Consider the following 19,063-nt stretch of genomic DNA (forward strand, 5'->3'; position numbering starts at 1 on the left):
GGCATGGCAGTCTCAGCGAGGGTGGTTTTACTTATAAAGTCCCTGAAGCTCAAACACAAGAAGAGAGTTGGTTGAACAGCTGGTACCCGGAGGACTGGCTCCTTCTGTCTTGTGTTATAGCCAGGTTCACTGAACTGCTTAGTGTCCCATCTCTCTGCTTCATTTACAGTTCTCACCATTTCTTTCTCCCTGCCAGGGAAGGACCTCCTTGATCTGTCCCCAGCATTCAACCTTTCTTCTCTGCCTCCACCTTCCTCTCCTCTAGCGACTGATGTTAGCCATCAACACAAATTGAAACACACTGTTACCCTTTGTCATATTGATCAAACGTGTTTTCTACTCTAAAATTCACTTTCATTTCCTTGTACAATCTTCTGTTCATAAGGGTTTTGGTCATCTACTGATAGGTCTTGAAGTAGGATGGTGGTTAAAAAGTAACTTGACTCTCTCTCTCTTCCTCTCTTCCTCTCCTGGCTTGACACGATAAAAAAAAAAGTAACTTGAAAGTTTAAAAATAGTGTATTTTGCCAAGTATGGTGACACAACCTTCAATTCCAGCACTTGGGGGAGGCAGAAGCAGGTGGATCTGTAAGTTTGAAGTCAGCGTGGCCTACAGAGCAAGTTCCAGGATAGCCAGGCTAGAGAGATAAACACTGTCTCAAAAAACAAGGAAACAGTCAAACAAACAAAGAAAGGATATTTTGGTTTTGTTCCTCTTTGGATTCGTTTTGTGAGAGACAGGTTTTAAATTGAAATCAAGTGTTTTTGTTGGACAGTTGGTATGTAATTGTAAACTTTGTCCTTCTTTGTCCTGACTGAAGACTGGAACACAGCTGTCTCTGTGTCCAACAGCAAGGCTGGAGGCATTGGGACCTAAGGATCATGTCTCCTTCTATCACGTGGATTCTCTGTATTGTCATTCATGTTTTCTGAAACTGTAGCAAAGTATATGTCCAGTTCACAAGTATACAACTTTTTGACAGTTCTTTTTTTTTAAATATACAACATGTCAAAACTTCCTAAGGATAAACAATGATAACATTAACCTAAGCAAAATGTCAAGACTGAAAAACTCCAAATTTAATATAGAACAGTAATTCCTTTACTGAACTAGAATTTGAACAGAAAAGAAATAGCCCTGTGATACATAGCCTGGTACACACAAGCAAAGATTACCACAATATTTTATGATAGCACTGTGAAGCCAAAGAGAATAAAATTACTTCAGGGTTGTGCATCCACAACATCAAAATAGCAGACTGGCTACGATAATTCTAACCCAAGCAGTAAGAGATGTGCTGTAAAATGTTCCCTTTCAGGTGTCTCCTCAGCAGCCCTTCTTCACAACCACATCCCACTGTGAAGAGCTAGCCTTCATGGTTTGAGAAATCACTTGCCTGATGTGTCTAGGACATTCCTCGTTGAGCTCCACAAATTCTTCAGGTTCGTGTGTTCTAGTTATGGCTGCCAAGTCCTCCTGGCAGTCATATTAAAAACCTCACCACATCCATCTCCTTTAGAAGCAAGGATATGTGCTTGTTGGACCCACGCTGGATAAAATAGGTTTTTCACTCCTAGGTTTCCTTTCCTTTCTACTCTAGGTTTAAGTAGAGAGGATGTAAACCAGAGTTATAGCAACCAGGACTCTGCACAGTAGAGCAGGTTATACACTACGTAAGAGCATTGCATCCCAAGGGAACACCATTCCCATTTCAGCTATTGGAGTTCGTATGCTCATTTTGACATTTTTCCAGCAATAAGGAGTCTTGCTGCTCTGAACTCAATATATTATGACACTTCTCTGACTAATAGACTCAAAGTACACTGAGGAACGAAAGCCGTATCTCAGTGACATCTACGGGCCACATCGGCTGTCATTGGCCCTGGAGGCAACCTTTTTGATGACAAAGTATGAGGAGAGTCTGAGCAATGCCAATTTGCAGGGAGAAGGATGAAGAAGCCATGACGTGTGAGGAAAAGTCCTACCCCCACAGGCAGTTGTGTCCGGTGGGATTCTCACTTCAGTCCTTACTTGCAGAGACCTGACCATACGGCCAGGAACATGTTCTAAGACTTGATAGCAAAAGTCTGTAGATGACAGTGAGAGAATTCTGTAACTCAGAATCATCTGGAAGAACTGTTCAATTGCTAATATTTTTCCCTGAAATGACCAGCTGAACAAAGCTAGTCAATGAGAAGTCAGTCTCTGATCCTTGAAAGATGGCTCAACCAGTGAAGGACTTCCTGTAACAGTGTGGAGAACTGAGTTCAGATCCCCTGTACCACTACAAGATTTGACTGGGCCACCATACACTCATAATCTCAGGGCTTATGGTGGAGACAGGAGGATCCTGCAGCTTCCTAGTCTGCTAATCTCAATGAATTTGATGAACTCCAAGTTCACTGAGAGACCCTGGCTAAAGAAAACACAAGGTAGAGAAATAGTGAAGAAGACCCCCACCATAGGCCTTGGCCTTCCAAATGCATACACACAGTTGTACTTACAGGCACAAATGTGTGCACACACACATGAGCATGTACACACACATATATCTCCCAGACTTAAAGTTATTCTTAGCATGTCAGTCTATGTAGATAAAGCCTCTGAAGAAAAGGGGGCTTATGGACACTGCAGCTGGAAAGAAATGTGGGGCACATATTGCCAATCAGATTTATTGAAGGCTAACAGGGGTGCGAGGAGTGAGAATTAGAGGAACGTACCCTTTGGAGTGCTATGAATATATATTATTAAATCTTATTATCTAACAAAATATGCAAGAGCACTTAGCCCGATGGGGTAAGGATGCTGCTACTGGTAAAGAGATTAAAAATGAGCATGAAATTTGTTTATCTCTCTCTTTCAATCATGAGCATACAATGCTATCCTTGAGATAGCAAAATAAAGGAAGTCTCCAATTAAATCTCTGATAAGAATCTGCACAACACTGTGTGCTTCAAGTTCTTTTTATAATTATACGTCTCAGAGCTTTCCACGGCATAGCGTTCGTGCTCGGTTGCATGTAATGGCTAGAGTTTAGCAGGTGAATGCAATTCAGTTGGGGGATTGCAAGCTTCCTGTGCTGTAATAGTTCAAATAATAATAATAACTGCATATATCTAGAGGGTTTTGCTTGAAAATTAAGTTCAGGGAATTATCGTGTTGTTCTTACTATTTGTGAGGTAAACACAGTGCCAATGTTGTGCACGGGAAAACAAAATCTTTCTAACGTATTCCAAAGGCAAGCCTCTTCTTCCAACCTTTACTTACCAATACTGTATACACTCCCTGGCAGAGCCAAGAGAGCTCTGCATCTCCTGGCATCACTGAAGAGCTTATTTTAAAATGCCATATGTTGCTATGATTCATGCTGTGTTTTTAATGATTATTGCACATGCAAGCAAAATGCTATATTAGTTTTATATTCATGCAATTCCTGATTATCGCAAACACATGTGATGAGAGACAGGAACAATATTAGGGTGCCAGAGATGCAAAGAATAGCAAAAAGGCTCACTAATCTAGAGTCTCATCTTTACACCCAATTGAACTTATGTCGTTCAAGACAAATGGTAGCATTTACCTTTCAATTTAATAAGTATTAGATGGGGGTTCCTAGAAGGACCTGCTCTGCAAAGAATAAAACCCGAGAACCTGACTCTGACTCATCTTTAAAGAATTTATGGTGGTTTTTCAAAGAGCTGTGGGATAAATAAGAAATAATTGATGGTATATAAGAATCGTGAGCGTTTCAAAGTAGCATCTAGGAGTTGTTCTCAAATTTAGCATACATTGGAATTTCTAGGAGGTCTTGTTGAAACACAGATTCCTGGGATTTGCCTGGTTTCTCATCCAGTAGGTCTAATGTGAAACCAGGAATGTTCAGTTTCCCCAACTTCCTGGGTGATGCTAATTGCTCTTGGTTCCCAGGTCCTGATGAGAACTGCTTTAATGAACAGTAAGGATTAAATGCATAGGTTCTGGAATGCAAGTGTTAGGCCAGAATCCTGTCTTGGTTTCTTGTTGGCTGTTAAACCTTGAACAAGGCACTTCTTATTGCCTCAGCCTATTTACCTATAAACAGGAAGCAGTATCAGTGTTTCCCCTGTGTGCTATTGTGTGATTCAAGTGAGATAATGCTTGTAGAGCAATGGTACAGTACATGGCACATGGGGAGGGTGAAATATTCATGATGCTTCCTATTCCAGTACCCAAATACCAGTCTTGAACCAGAAGTAGTGTGACAAAAACCACACACACACACACACACACACACACACACTCCTTCAGACATACACGCACATGTGACCATGACTACTATATATAAGAATTATATATAAATATATAAAATATAAAGCTTTAAAATGTCCTTTTGTGGGAACAAGTTTGCTTTACCATCAGAGAATATTCTCCCAATATTTTTGATGCTGAATACCCCAAGGTCTCTAAGAAGCATGGTGTTAGGGATGGACAGTAATTTACTTGAGTGATCAGCAGAACCATAATTGTTACCTTCTCTCCTATTTGGAGGTGAAAGTGGGCATGTGAGCAGAAGTGAGTTAGGATCAGGGCTTCAAGAAGATCCCCCTGGGAATATAGCATCTAGAGTCTAGTACTAGGAGCACCATAGATCTCAGGAGGGAGTGAGGAGCTCAGGAAGAGTGTAAACTCATGTGTGGGAAGTGCTGCCACTGTGATAAGTGGAAAACAGGGCCACAAGCAAGAATGCTGCATTTGACTCAATACAGAGGAATAAGAAGCTCTGTGCCCTTTATCCTCCCCTAATGGGTGTGTATTAGCATCACCCACACTGCTATTACAACCACCAGGCACATTATCTTCAGACCCAATCTGAGAATTCAGGGATAAGTCAACCCCTATCCTGATCACTTGACTGACTTTTGTTTTCTTCTTGCTCTGACAGGGCAGGGGGTGTAGACTGTCCTCCAGGCTTTGGGGGTGGGTCCTGGGTAGCAGTCCTATATTCTTCTCTTCACAACAGTGACCCAGGTCCTGTCAACCAGGCTCAGCATACTTTGGCCATGTGTATTTCTCAAAGATAAAATTGAATATTCCTGTGAATAGCTTGGCATGGTGTTGTTAGCCTAAAGCATCCATTTTCTCATGTTATTAAAGGAGAAAAATAATTCTCAGCATTTTGAAGAAGTATCTTAGGGACCATTAAAGATTTTTGAGTTGGGGTCAGGGATCAGGATATTAAGACAATGGTGCAATTCAGGAGCAAATAGGAGCTAGGAAAATCCTGGTGTTCACCAACAGGTAATACCTTACTGTTTTGATGATTCAGTATTGCTGTGTTGAACACGGACAGAAATGGTGACCCAAATAAACCACAGAAGACCCTTCCTTAAGGTCGATATAGTTTCAGTAATTAATAATCAAAGAAAGGCCTTGTCTTTCTGAAGGGCATCCTGGGTACGCACCATTTATTAGTGAGGTGGCTCTAGAAAGCACAACGACAATATGAAGGCGAAGCCAATACAAAAGGATTGGAGCAATAGATCACTGGTACCCAGTCCTTCTCAGACCACATAAGCTGTGAGGAACACAACTCATAAACATCCTCTCATAGATCTCATATTTCCATCTACATGGGATAAGAAGAGGTCACAAGAGTATGCATCAGAGAAGCAAATGACAGGTTTAATGCCCAGTCACCAGAACTCATGACAAGGTGTAGGCTGAACCCACACCTCTGTCATACTTCTCCCTGCCAATGACTGAGTGGTAAAGTAGATACTAAGGCAGACCTCCATTTGGAGATGAGGGACTGGTTGACCCATGAAGGTAAACCGTAGCCTCTATGAGACACCCAATCAAATTCCTTTTTCTTTACTTCCCTGAGGTGAGTCTTGTTTTGTGTCTGAAGGTCCTTCTCACTTTCCTAACCTCTGACTTATTTCCTTGAGTACAATTCCTCCTCGACTCTATTTACTACCCTTCTTGTGTGTGCTTCTCAGAGAACCCAAACTAACACATCCATTGCCATCTATTACTTCTTGATGGATGGCACTCATTGGGCATAATCCCCCAAATATCAGTGTGACCCATGAACTGGTGCTATAGGCTTCCAGAAATCCCACCAGATGGAGAGAAGCTAGGGCTTCTATGAGGAAACTGTTCTGAGGTGGCTCCTAATGAGCATATAGAGAAAGTGATGATAGTGACAATGTCTATGACTTGGTCTCAAGTGTATAAACAGACTGTTGAGCTCTATAACTATGTCCAGGAGTAAAGGTGGGCTCTGGACAATGATGCTCTTAGGCCTCTGCCAGGAAAGGTAAGCATTTTATACTATTAGAGTTACTTTGATATTTTCTTTCCTAATGATTTAAATAAACAGAATGATCTTATTTACTTTCTCAGCACACCCTAATTTGACTGGCTTCTATGGATTAAGAGGAGAACCATCTCATGTTCAGAGCATGTACACATTCTAGCAACATAAGGATATGTAAAGATTCCCTGAGTAGAGGCTCTGAGTACTGAGTCCTATAATAACCATCTGACCATGTTATTTCCCTTCCTACTCAGCACCCTGAGGACAAGCACCGTATGTCTAATAGGTGATATGCTGAGAGTTGGATCCCTTATGTCGTCATAAACACAACCAGAATGAGAGAATTATGTGAAAGCACCATTTCAAGCTATAGAGGGGAAAATGGAGTTATTCTGAGTTTGTTGAAACCTGGTATTCACTGGTCAAGGTAAATCAACAGCTGCAGGAGACCCGGGAAGAAGAAAAGCTCCCAAGGCTCCGTTTAGTTAGTATATAGTAGTGTATGTCTTCTGAATGTATGCCTCACGCTATTAGCTAACTTTAAACATGACTTAAAGCTTTTATGATATTCAGATGAAGAAAGAAATCCTTGCCTACTGAGAAAGCATCCTCTTCCGTATGTTAGACGATACACCATTTATTGTGATTCCAGCATCCCTGAATGTGTTACATGTATTTGTAATTTAATAAAGTCAGTCTTCTGCCTGTGGGATATTATAGTGCAATTTTCAAGTGTACCATTAAGAATGCAGCTGATCTATTCGACAGCCGACTTAGCTGCAAATGCAGAGGAATTATTGACGCCGCATGATAAAAATGAAGAAACGCGAAACCTTAAGAAAAATGGAGAATCTAATTTAAAAGAATGGAAAAAGCAGAGATAGAATCAGGACAGTGAGTGATCCAGCGGCAGGCACTAATATATCTTTTGTACTTTCTCTTCTTAAACTGAATAATAGAGGTAGGTCAGAATTTGCATTGGTGTGAATCACACAGATGAAGGGATAAGAAGAAGGAGACACATATATTATCTGGTCAATTTGAACAGATACAGTTCAATTGCTCAGTGCTTCATCTGTCTTTTCTGTGCTCGAGTTGTACAAAGGTGACCCTCAGAGCTCCTTACAAGGTCTTTTATTTAAGAAACATTTTATTTTGTGTGTGTGTGTGTCTGTGCGTGTGTTTTCTCTAGCCAGTCTCAAAGATTAATGTCTAAAATAAACTCAGCTGTTGAAAAATTGTTAAGATACTATCAGAAAAGTAATTCAACATGTCCTCGATGCTTTTAACTCATGTGTTGAAATTCTAATCTGCAACACACTTGAGAGAGAGAGGAACAGTGCCTGGGTTTCCAGAGGATGTGTTTTAGCTAACAATTTTTAAATTCATTTTCATCTTAGGAAATTAAATTAGTCTTTACAAGAGTTCAGCAAGCATCTTCCTACTCCTCCAATGATCCCAAGGAATATGCTTGAAACAAATAAAAATATCACAAGTCTCTTAGAACAATAGAATATTGGCAAAGCAAAAAAACGTGAGAGAGTGGAGGGAGGGAGGGAGGAAGGGAGGGAGAGAGAGAGAGAGAGAGAGAGAGAGAGAGAGAGAGAGAGAGAGAGAGAGAGAAGGAGGGAGGGAGGGAGGGAGGGAGGGAGGGAGGGAGGGAGGGAGGGAGGGAGGGAGAGAGAACATTTGACTACCCTGGGGCTCTAAAAGACTATGTCTGTGTACACTACCCTTCATTTATTTATCTCATCTGTCTTATCACCAAATTCCTTTGTTCTTATATTGAATATAATTCCTAGCACATGGTAGGGACTCAATAAAATCTGTTGACGGAATGAATAATCACATATAAATAAACATAAATCTTTCTCTTTACTCTTGTGTATATTCGTCTAGGATTTATTCGCTGGCTGAAGGCGATAATGCGTCTAACTGATGGCTTGACTGTGGATATGCTAAACTGCTTCCCACCCCAGGAAACAGTATGAAAACAAGAAGGGAAGGTATGCCTGGGTGTTTGGGTATTGAATCCTTTCTTTGCACACACAATACATTTCAGGGACAGGTGGTAAAGTAACAAAACAATTGTGTGCTTCCCTAGTCGTGAGATTTGATTACTTACTACAGAGTGTAAATGCATAATCCTTCAAAATTCATAGAACTAATTCAGTCCACTGAATTCATCAAATATTTAGAGTAGTATAATGCTTCCTTAAAAAAAAGACAGCTTAGGTGCCATGTTGTGAATATTTAATTAGACATATTGTTGTACCATCAGAATCTTGTAGCAAGCTACCATGTGCTCTTTTGGAATAATACACTGATAATGGGATTGAGTACCCCAATGGAATTTCAAAATTTTGTAGATGTCTATGGAAACTGTCCACTTAGACTCCCAAAATGAAAACCTCGTTTCTTCAGACCATATATTCTAACCTAAAAACAGATGCACTGGCCTCTTATGTGCCAAGTTGCAATGGGTGGGCATATTGGGGGAACTTGTACATTGTAAGAACTTTTGTTTTTTGAATATGAATGAGAGAGCTCCACACAAGGTGTCAAGAGTTGATTTTAAAAAAACAAACAAGGAAGGAGGCATTCTACCTACACCTAGGGCTGTGAAAATGGTTCCCAGGCTTTTTTAGTGGTAGATGTGCATTTGATGAAACATTGAGAACTGCAGAACCCAAGGAATATACCCTAAAACACATCATGCACTCTAGTTAATAATCACATAGTATTACAGGCTTAGCAATTATAGTGGACTTTCTATATGAAGACAAAAACGTTGACAATAGAGGAAACTGAAGGAGAGAGTAGGGATGTGTACAATGATGCTATTATGTATACATATACAAGCTGTTCTATCTGTTCAATTCTCTGAGTATGCAAAGATGCTTCAAATGTAATATTCCAATTTTAAAAAATTAAAAACAAACACCCTAAGTAAACATAGAAGTCTGCTAAGCTATCAGTGAAATGTCTTATCATTGTTGTACCTGAGAGTGCTGGTGGAGGAAGCTGGTTTTCCAGTTTTATTCTGACATTGTACTTGGTTTTGTTTTGATTTTAGAGACAGGGTCTTAGCTCATGTTGACCCGGGACTCAAGATCTCTTGCCTTACAGCTGTGTCTGCCACATCAAGATATAGTACTGGGACATGAACAGTGCTTTACAGGATGGTGGGATGGCTCCACTCCCACACAAGCCTGACAACTTGAATTTCATTCCCAGAGCCTATGGTGAAGAGAACTGACTTATCAAGGCTGTCCTCAGAGTTTCACACATGTGCCCTGGAATATATTGTGCCTACACACACACATGCATGCATGCTCTCTCTCTTTCTCCTACCCCCAAACACTCTCTCTCCCTCCCTCTCCTACTCCCTCTCTCTTTTACACACACACACACACACACATGTATACCCACACACACTCTCACAGACAGACAAACCCGCACACACTACACACAATAATAATGATAATAAAGTATTTTCCTCCTTCTAGACCCTTGTTATAGACCGTAGATGCTGAATGCTTACACTGACTCATGCTACCCTCAGAAAGAGGTCTATTCATTCTGTATCTTAGTTTTCCCAATAACCAAACTGTGAAAGCCATGTGCCCACATTCTATATCATATGACATGATCTCTGGGAAAGTAAACAGTAAGCCTCAAATACAGCAAAATTTGGGAGTCTGTGAGATTTAGAAGAGACCAAGGCAATGATCCAGATCAGCCCCTTTTTCTTAGCTGAGAAAACTAAGGCTCACACATCCAACTTCAATGTCATGAAAAGCCCTATGGAAGCATTAGCCGGTGGTCAAGTTGTAGACATTCTTGAGCTGTTTCCCGAGCAACCAATTAATATTTAACTTGTGAATACTGTGGAGTTCATAGGGAATTGCTTTTCTCTCTTTTATTTGGCTACAAGAAAACTCAGTACCTAAGTTGCAGCCCATTTCCAGGAAGTTTATAGGTGACCTTTACTCCTGACTAATCTTGCTTTCTGCCAAGAGCTGTGCAGGTTTTTGACTCATTGCTTCTTACTATATCAGATGTAGAACAGATTACTTTAAACAGTCCCGCTCCCAGTTTACCCTCTAACTTAACTCCAGCCAAATGGGTATAAATATGAATTTTTTTTTAAAATTGAAAAAAAGGTTTATAATAGAGATATTGCAGAATGATGCTTTGTATGCATCCGAAAGGACCCAGAAGTGCCTGCTCTTCCCCACCAAAACAAGCCTGCTATTGCAGGGAACAAGATCAGAATGGCCTAGCCTACCTGAAAAATAGGCACTCCTTTCAAAATTAAATGTTCTTTCTCTTGGGTAGGAGACAAGAAAATCTATGGTAACTGAAGGGAGATTTCTCTAGTGTTTATTTTTCTTGTAATTTGCATTTAAGCCCCGGTAACAATTTAATATGAAGATGGCCATGGTGGCTCCATTTATTCAATATATCAATACTCTGTTGTCACAGGAGGAGCCGTGAGGACTTCTGAGTGCAGAGTAGGAATCCCACAAAGCAGTCTTCACTCTTATCTTGGCTTACATGCGCCCTTCTCATTCAGCAGCTCTCGTTAAAGAAACACTGCCTTTAGCACAGGGATTCTACTTGACATTGACAAGGACAGGCTCAGTAGCAAATGGGCCAAAACTATGAATAGGCGATTTACAGAAGAGTAAAATCCAATGGCATCAGACATAAAAAGAAGCTCAAAATGACAAACAAGTCAGACAAACACAAATTAAAGTAACAATGAAAAATCACGCATTGGTTTGACACACACAAGCAAACAAACACAAAACAAAAGATTCATTACACTTGGGGCAAAAGAGTACTCTCATGTATTGCAAAGTGGAAATGAGAACTCTAGGCAAGAGGTGATTAAATGGGATCCTATTCATAAGGCAACACCAAAGCCCCTTTGTGTATGAGGATATATTTGGTACGTATGTGTTTAAGTGTATGTGAGTATGGAAAGACACATGGAGGATGGAGTGCTAACCTGGATAACCGTTGAGGTCAGGGGAACTAAAGAAGATACAGGAGGAAGGAGTGTGTGGATTTAAAACCTGAGGAGGAAAGCTATCACACTAAAACCAGCACGTGCCACCTGAACACATTTTGAAATTCTGTATAATTCTAGATAAATAAACAAAACTGCAATACACACATTTCACCAGGTTCATTGTCTGTGTGTTCTGGGAAATGACTAGGGAAGAGAAGCCCTTTTCTTTGTCGATTAATATTAAGCAGAGATGAGTCTCAGAAAATTGAGCAAATGCATCTCATGTAAGGGGAATGGTGCGGGGCCTTCACTTGAATTACACATGATCAGCATGAAAAGCAGTAAGTCCCTCTAGGATCAAGTTGAGAACAAGAGCAAAGGACATGACTAACCCAGGCCACTAGGATAATGCTTCCCAGCACGAACACTCCCAAATGGCTTCTCCTGCCAGTGACCTGAAATTACAAATGACCTCCAGGTCATGCAACCAAATCTCTGCTATACAGGTCACCAGAACTTTGCTGAATATTACCACCGCGTCCTCTTTGGAGCACCTAGTATTTCTTTTTAACCAATCATAACTGTTCCATGAAGCTAAGCAGGTCCTCCCTGAAAGAGTCAACGTAGAAAAATCTACCTTCACTGTCCTGTCTTCTGATGCTCCCCAGATTTGGAAATGCTGCTCTGTGGCATTGTTTCCAGTCTCTATCAATGCTGGCCATTGCCCTGGAAGTGCACTAGTCAGGAAACGAGCTTCTCAACTCAGGATTTCCAGAAGAAAACTGGGCTCTCTGCTACACTGATCCCTCCAGATAACACAAGGGGAACTGTGCCTCTGTTTACATGAGTACAGCCCACCTAAGGGAGCAGAGTACATAATATTGATCTTCCTTCTCCTCAGAAGCACACTGTTAGTTCAGTTTGAAGTTGTGATCAATTCCTGTTATTTCTGAATTAACTGTCTCATATTAGGAATTGAACTTGTGCAAAAGCTTTTAGCTGTTTGGAACAGTAACTGCCTTAAAATTTTTTCCTATTGATTTTGATGTAGGATTCCAGAGTGTTATAATCATTTCATATGTTGATTGTATTTTTATGTGTCCTGTGAACTGCCATACTGTTGCAGAAGAAATTACCCACAAATCTTAACACTTAAATTAACAATTGACATTTAGAGTGTCACACAGTTATAAGGAATTTGCCATCAACCCAGCTAGAGGGTTCTGATTCAGCTTCTTTTACAAGGCCATGACCAAGACATTATTCAAAAGGTTAATTTTGCTTCAATCGCTCTGGGATGGGATATGTACCTCCCAGATTAGTCATGATAGTTAAGTTGGTGCTGGTGGCTGTCAGAGACATCAGGCCTTGTGGATCTCCTCTGGAGTCCACTGAGATCCCCAAACACAGGGGTGGCTTTCAACTGAAGTTGAGCCAAGAAAACTGGAGAAACAGTCATGCATCAGTTCCTCCGGAATGTAGGAGGGATGGGAATGGCATCTATCTTCTGTGGGAAGAGATGTTAAAAAAACAAACAAAACAAAACAGAAAAAAAACCCAATGGGGATATTTTAAAATCATAATAGCTGATTTAAATACAGGGTAAAAATAGAAGTAAAACTATCCGAGAACAGGCAGGGGTTTGAATCCTACCTCTGCTATTTACTGTCTTTGCTTTGTTAAGTTTGGAAGTTTATCAATCTTCCTGAGCCTCTTTCTTGAACTGATAAATGGTGATGAGAAGAATGTTTCCCTTGTGAGGTCACAGTGGCAGTTAAATTGGGTGAAATATAAGGATAATAGGTGCTCATTAAACTGGTATATATTTTACTCAATTGACTGTTATAGAGAGATGCTGTAAGAACAGAAGCCCGTACTTTATTCCAAACAACACCTCACCATGGAAAGTCATAGGCAGAATAAGCAATACCACTTTGCCTGTCTGTGGTTGAAGATCAGGAATATGTTTTTTAACCAGAAATCTAACCAGATTCTTTGGTTATCAACACCAAAGGAATCAGAACCAGGCCAAAAGGCACACCTTGAATTTATATACTGAACAAAGTTTGTATATATATATATGGTTAGATCTTAAGTGTTCTTTAAGTTTTCTCACTATAAATTATCTTCAGAAGAATATTAAAAACACACCCATGTTCTTTACACATATCAGGAGCATATTAAGGTGAATCTGTTACAGTAATGATGTCCCCTTGTCTTTGGAATACACTGAAGTGCAGAAATGATACTATAGTCTTCTGGTTACATGAAACATTTGGTATATTAACTTTAGAGTATTTTTTAGTGTGGAAAATATAAAGAAATGCATCAAATAAAATAAGTTTATAATTGAATTTTGCTGTCAAAATGAAGAGGGGGAAGAGATATGCTATAGCTTGTTTTCCTAACTCCCACCCAGTACTTGGGATTCTTTTAGTCTCCCTTTAAGTAGGAGCTAATCCTTAGTACAATTCAGGACACAAACATTGTCTCTAGCTCAACTTCACAAAAGGAGAAGCTGAGCCATGAAAACCAAGTATGTCTCAATTGCCTGAGAAGTTAGAATTTGGAGCCCCATTGGAAATGTATGTTTTCTACTGCTCTGTTAACTGGGAGACTATGATAATGGCAGACGCTGGGAAATATTTTTGTGTATTCCTAGCTACTTCCCAAATGAAAACGACGGCAATAACTCTTGCATGCTCTGCAATGTCCAACCTTACAGGCCATTACCTCACAGTTTAGTAGGGGGGAAACCAGGGCTCTATCATGAGATTTATGGAGGTTTTCTTAAGTCTATGAAAAGACATCTTGTGTTCCAACTTTCGGGAACGTGCACTTACTTCCTTCTATGCAAGACTGATTTTAAGAGTGTCCCAACCATCTTGGGAGTTTGAGAGAGGCCTGTCAGCCACCACTCTACACTGTCTTTTATTTATTTCTGGCTCAGCGTTTACTGTGGTAACAGATCATCAGGTACTCATGACAATATTTGCCAGTTCACAGTTCAAAGCAGCAACGGGCTCTGAGTGATGGGTTTACAGCATCTGTATGGTTATGATTATAAAATTGTGCATGGGCCAAGGAGAGAAAATAACCCAGCAGATTATAATTCAGTGCACCCATTAGAAGATCAGCATGAGATGCCATCAGTAGCAGAGGAATTCATCAACTTCATAGGCACCCAAGCAGCGTTAAAAGCTTTAACTTTACCAGAAATGTAACAAGTAATAAAAACAGACAAGACTTGAAATGGTCTAATGGACCCAGTACAAATGTGGCAGAAGATTAACAGTGCTAAATTCTCCAGCATCCCCCAACATCCAGTAAGCAGCTCCTTCAAAGTCAGGGCCTGCAAGCACAAATACTTGTGTCAGCATAAATACGTTTCTGGGTTAGACACGCATTCAAACACACTTTGGTCTATGTAGTCAGCCCGAGTTCATAGTCTCCCAAAGTGTGTTTGAGTTCCAACCTAGTGTGGTTTGCTTTGATATTCTGCAGTAATCCTTCTAAATTTGTCGTCTTTACCGTCTACTGATGAAAATATTTTCTTCTTTTTGTAGTCACACTTGTATTTAGCAGTGCCGGTCTTGGACTTCTAGAATATTAATATTTTTAATTTTATCGTAATGAATTTGAGATATACAGAAACACATGAAAATGACATAAGATTCTATTTTCTTCACTAATATTACAATATATTCACTACATTTGAAGCCCTGTGTTGACTTTTTCTCAAGTTCCATTTATCCTAAACAATAATTTCTCTGCTGAGTCATGGTTTATTGTTCTTAATTCTCAGTTAATATATTGAGTGGCGCGGAGGGGGGCCATGCTGGTGCATATGTTCACTGTGTCTTTGTGTTATATGTCTATCTCCATAAAACATATATTATTTGCGTGTTTTAAATCTTTATATGACTAGAATCACTTACAAGTATGACAAATGTACCATTTCGCACATGTGTCTGATTTTTATGTGTGTTAGTATTTATGTGGGTACATGTTTACAGAAAGGCCTGAGGAACCTTCCTCACTCTCCGCCTTACTCACTGAGGCAAGAGCTCTCAGTTGAGCTCAGGATTCACTGATGTGACCTGTCTAGCTACTCATCTAGCTCTGGGGGTCCTCATCCACTGTCTTCCAAGCACCAGAACTACACTATACCCGTATGGCATTTACAGTTCATGGGATCAGAGATCTAATCCTCATACTGGTCTAGTAAGTGCTGTGCCAACATTTTCCCTGTACTCAAAAGTTATTTTTACAACTTATTTTCGACAGTGTTTTTTTTAAAAAATAAAATTCATCTATGTTGATATCGAGGCCTCTAGTTCCCATATCTTCATCCTTGTTTAATACCTCATGATGCTACTACAAGTTGTCTATCCTTTCACCTAAAGATCTTGCCTACCCAATTGTGTTCATTATATATAAAGTACAAAACATTTTTAAGAGTTTTTCTATACGTATATTAAAACTGTTGAGACAAGGGAGCATGTGTGTTTATAGCAAGTATTTGTTCATGGGAAGAGTCGTGTGTGTGTGTATGTGTGTGTGTGTGTGTGTGTGTGTATGTGTATGTATGTGTGTATGTGTATGTGTGTATGTGCGTGTGTATATGTATGTATGTGTGTGCGTGTGTATATGTATGTATGTGTGTGCGTGTGTATGTGTATGTATGTGTATATGTGTCTATGTGTGTGTATGTATGTGTGTTTGTGAGTATGTGTGTGTATGTGTGTGTATGTGTATGTGCGTGTGTGTATGTGTGTGTATGTGTATGTGTGTGTGTGTTTTTGTGTGTATGTGTATATGTGTGTGTGTACGTGTGTGTATGCTGTTTGCTAATCAATATTGTAGCTATGTCACTATTTTACTAAGCAGATGGAATTATCACTTAAGCACATGTTATTAAAATCTAACCACACATGTAGTAGTTAGAGTCATTGTCTTACTGTTATTATTACTTGTTCCATAAAAAGTGATATACATGTCAAAATTGGCGGCTGTCACTGCCCTATTCTTCGACGCATTCTTAGCAGCAGATGTGTTGCCTCATTGTACACATGAACATTCGCAAGTGTTTTTCAGGTAAAAATAGAACTAAAGTGTTGTTAGACACATTTCTATCGACTAAAGATAGCTCTGGAAGGGGAGACGTGCTCTTCGTGACATATACCTTAACAGAGAAAATAACATGAAATAAAAGAGAAGAATAAATAAAATCCTGTGAAGGAAAAATGAAAAAGGCTATGAGTCAAGTCGCATTTGCAGGCTGACTACACTTCACTCTTATATGTCAATTATTGGCAATTGTGTGGGGTTTTTTCAATGCTTTAATATAAAAACTGACAACAGTATTGCAATATGCCTTTGCTTAGGTATTTCAAAGTTAAAACGGCGCTTTTGCAAGTGGCAAAGGAGTAGTTGTACATAAAAAATGTTTGGGCCGAGACAGAGAATAATCATAATTCTAATTCACAGTAAATAACTTAAACAAGCACAATACAGTTGACGCATAGCTCTATAGACATCAATGATTCTTCCTCAACAAGTTACTGACTTAAAATAAAACGCTTTTTTAAATCAATAGATGAAGTGCACATTGTCTCACAATGCCTGTGGGAGCACAAAGAAAGGAATGGAAAGCAAGGATGGGCAACCCATGGTATCTCCGCTGCTTGTTCTTGCTGCATTCATTTCCTATATTTTTCTCATTAAAGTTGTGTTCTACGATGTGCAAAACAATTTCATTACAAAAGTAACACATGGACATATTGAACACTTGAGCAACCCCCACAAAATTACAAAGAAATAAAAATTTTACTACTAATCTTATTTGTCACATATAACTGCTATTGATGTTTTAGCCGATGAACAATTTCCTATTTATATTACATAATATATATAATGCAGAATATATATAATATTTTCCACAGCATAATTCTCCTTTATTCTGATTTTTAATGACTCCATATAATTGTATCATGTAGGTAAGCCATAATTTATTCACCATGATATCGGGATTGAAACTTTGTCTTTAGTTTTTTTTTAAAGGTTATCAGCAATTTCACTGTAAGCATTATGATTGATGAGCATTTATTTGTATCCATAATGATTCACTCAGCTGGCACAATTACCCACACTCAGATGCTACACATGTGTATAATGTTTTTGTGTGCTGCCAAGATGTTTTGCAGACATTCTACCCACTTTTACCCTCCTTGTAACAGCTTGAGACATAGCTCATACAATCCATTAAGGATCAGAAGTCTTTTCCACCCATTGTACCCACACCCAAGAGGTGCCATGCAGCCTCTTGGTGGCTGTCTACTATGGTTGCTCCTGATTATGATAACTGCACTTCCTTTATCTGAGAATCCTCAGAAATGCTTTCTCTCTGCTCCTATACGATTGTCGAAGCTAACCCTAAGAAGAGAGTAACAATAGATACAGAAAAGTTAACTCTCCACTCAGCCATGAAGTATGTGACTGAACTCAGCAAAAACTAAATCTGCTTGATTGAATACAATCAAGATCAACTAATCTCCAGTTGAGCCAAAGAGTTAAGAATAAGTAATTGTTTGGGTTTGGGCCACTTTGGAAGATAATTTCTGAATAGCTAAATGTTCGCTGTACCTAGCTTACTATTAAAATTTCAGTACAATTTTATAGAATATAGAGCTGGAGAGATGGCTCAGTAAGTAGATTACATGTCTTCCACAAATGTAGACTTGAATTTGGATTCAACTTAAAAGACAGAGAGCAGCAGCATATGCCTATTTTTCTCCCTCTGGAGAGGAAGATCCCTGGGCCTTGTGGTAGCACATGTAGCTGTATTGGTAAGCTTCAGTTTCAGTGAGAAAGTCCAATCTCAAAAAATGTAGTAGACAGCATCGAGGACACACCATTGACCTCTGGCCCTCACACATTTCTGTTTCCACATGCACATGTGCTTATACCAAAGCAGATATGTACTTACACCATACACACACACACACACACACACACACACACACACACACATGCATATACAATTCACATAACAACACAAATAATTATAGATTATAAGATATGTCATTTATACCTCCTCATTTTTCTTAATGTGATTTTGTAAGTCAGAAAACCATCACTCACAAACATGTGTTCCTAGCATTATATGGCAAAGGCAGATTTAAAAATAACAGGCTTTAGAGTTTCTTCTTACCCAGCAACTCTGCCCTGGTACTACAATAGCACCCAATGACAACATGGGAATGACAGCGTGGAAGTGGTTGTGTAGGGAGTGGTTCTGGTGCTTTGATCTGGAATCTGTGTGTGAACATTGAAGGTCTTATACCAAAATTGGTTCTTGATCAATCAATAAAAATGCTAGCGATCAATGGATGGGCAGAGAGGCTAGACTTCCAGATTCCCAAAGGTGACACAGGAGGAGGAACAAAAATCCGCCATGCTTCAGAGGGAGAGAAAGCTACCAGCCATGTCTCAGGTGGAGTGGCCATTGGCTGCTTCCCCGACTGTGCTTGTGCTAGCAGGTGGGAAATTGGAAACCCAACTAAGTTGAGGGCAGATGTAGAGTGTTGAGCAAGGAATAAAGGGAAGGGCATGTTAGCCACAGAAGGCTTAGAAGTGGTCAGCCTGTGAACTAAAAAGCATATTAAAAATAAGCTAATGTGATGTGGGGTGTGTGTGTGTGTGTGTGTGTGTGTGTGTGTGTGTGTGTGTGAGAGAGAGAGAG

This window comes from Rattus norvegicus, chromosome 9, assembly GCF_021556685.1.
Source record: "Rattus norvegicus strain SHRSP/BbbUtx chromosome 9, alternate assembly SHRSP_T2T, whole genome shotgun sequence".
Taxonomy (NCBI): domain Eukaryota; kingdom Metazoa; phylum Chordata; class Mammalia; order Rodentia; family Muridae; genus Rattus; species Rattus norvegicus.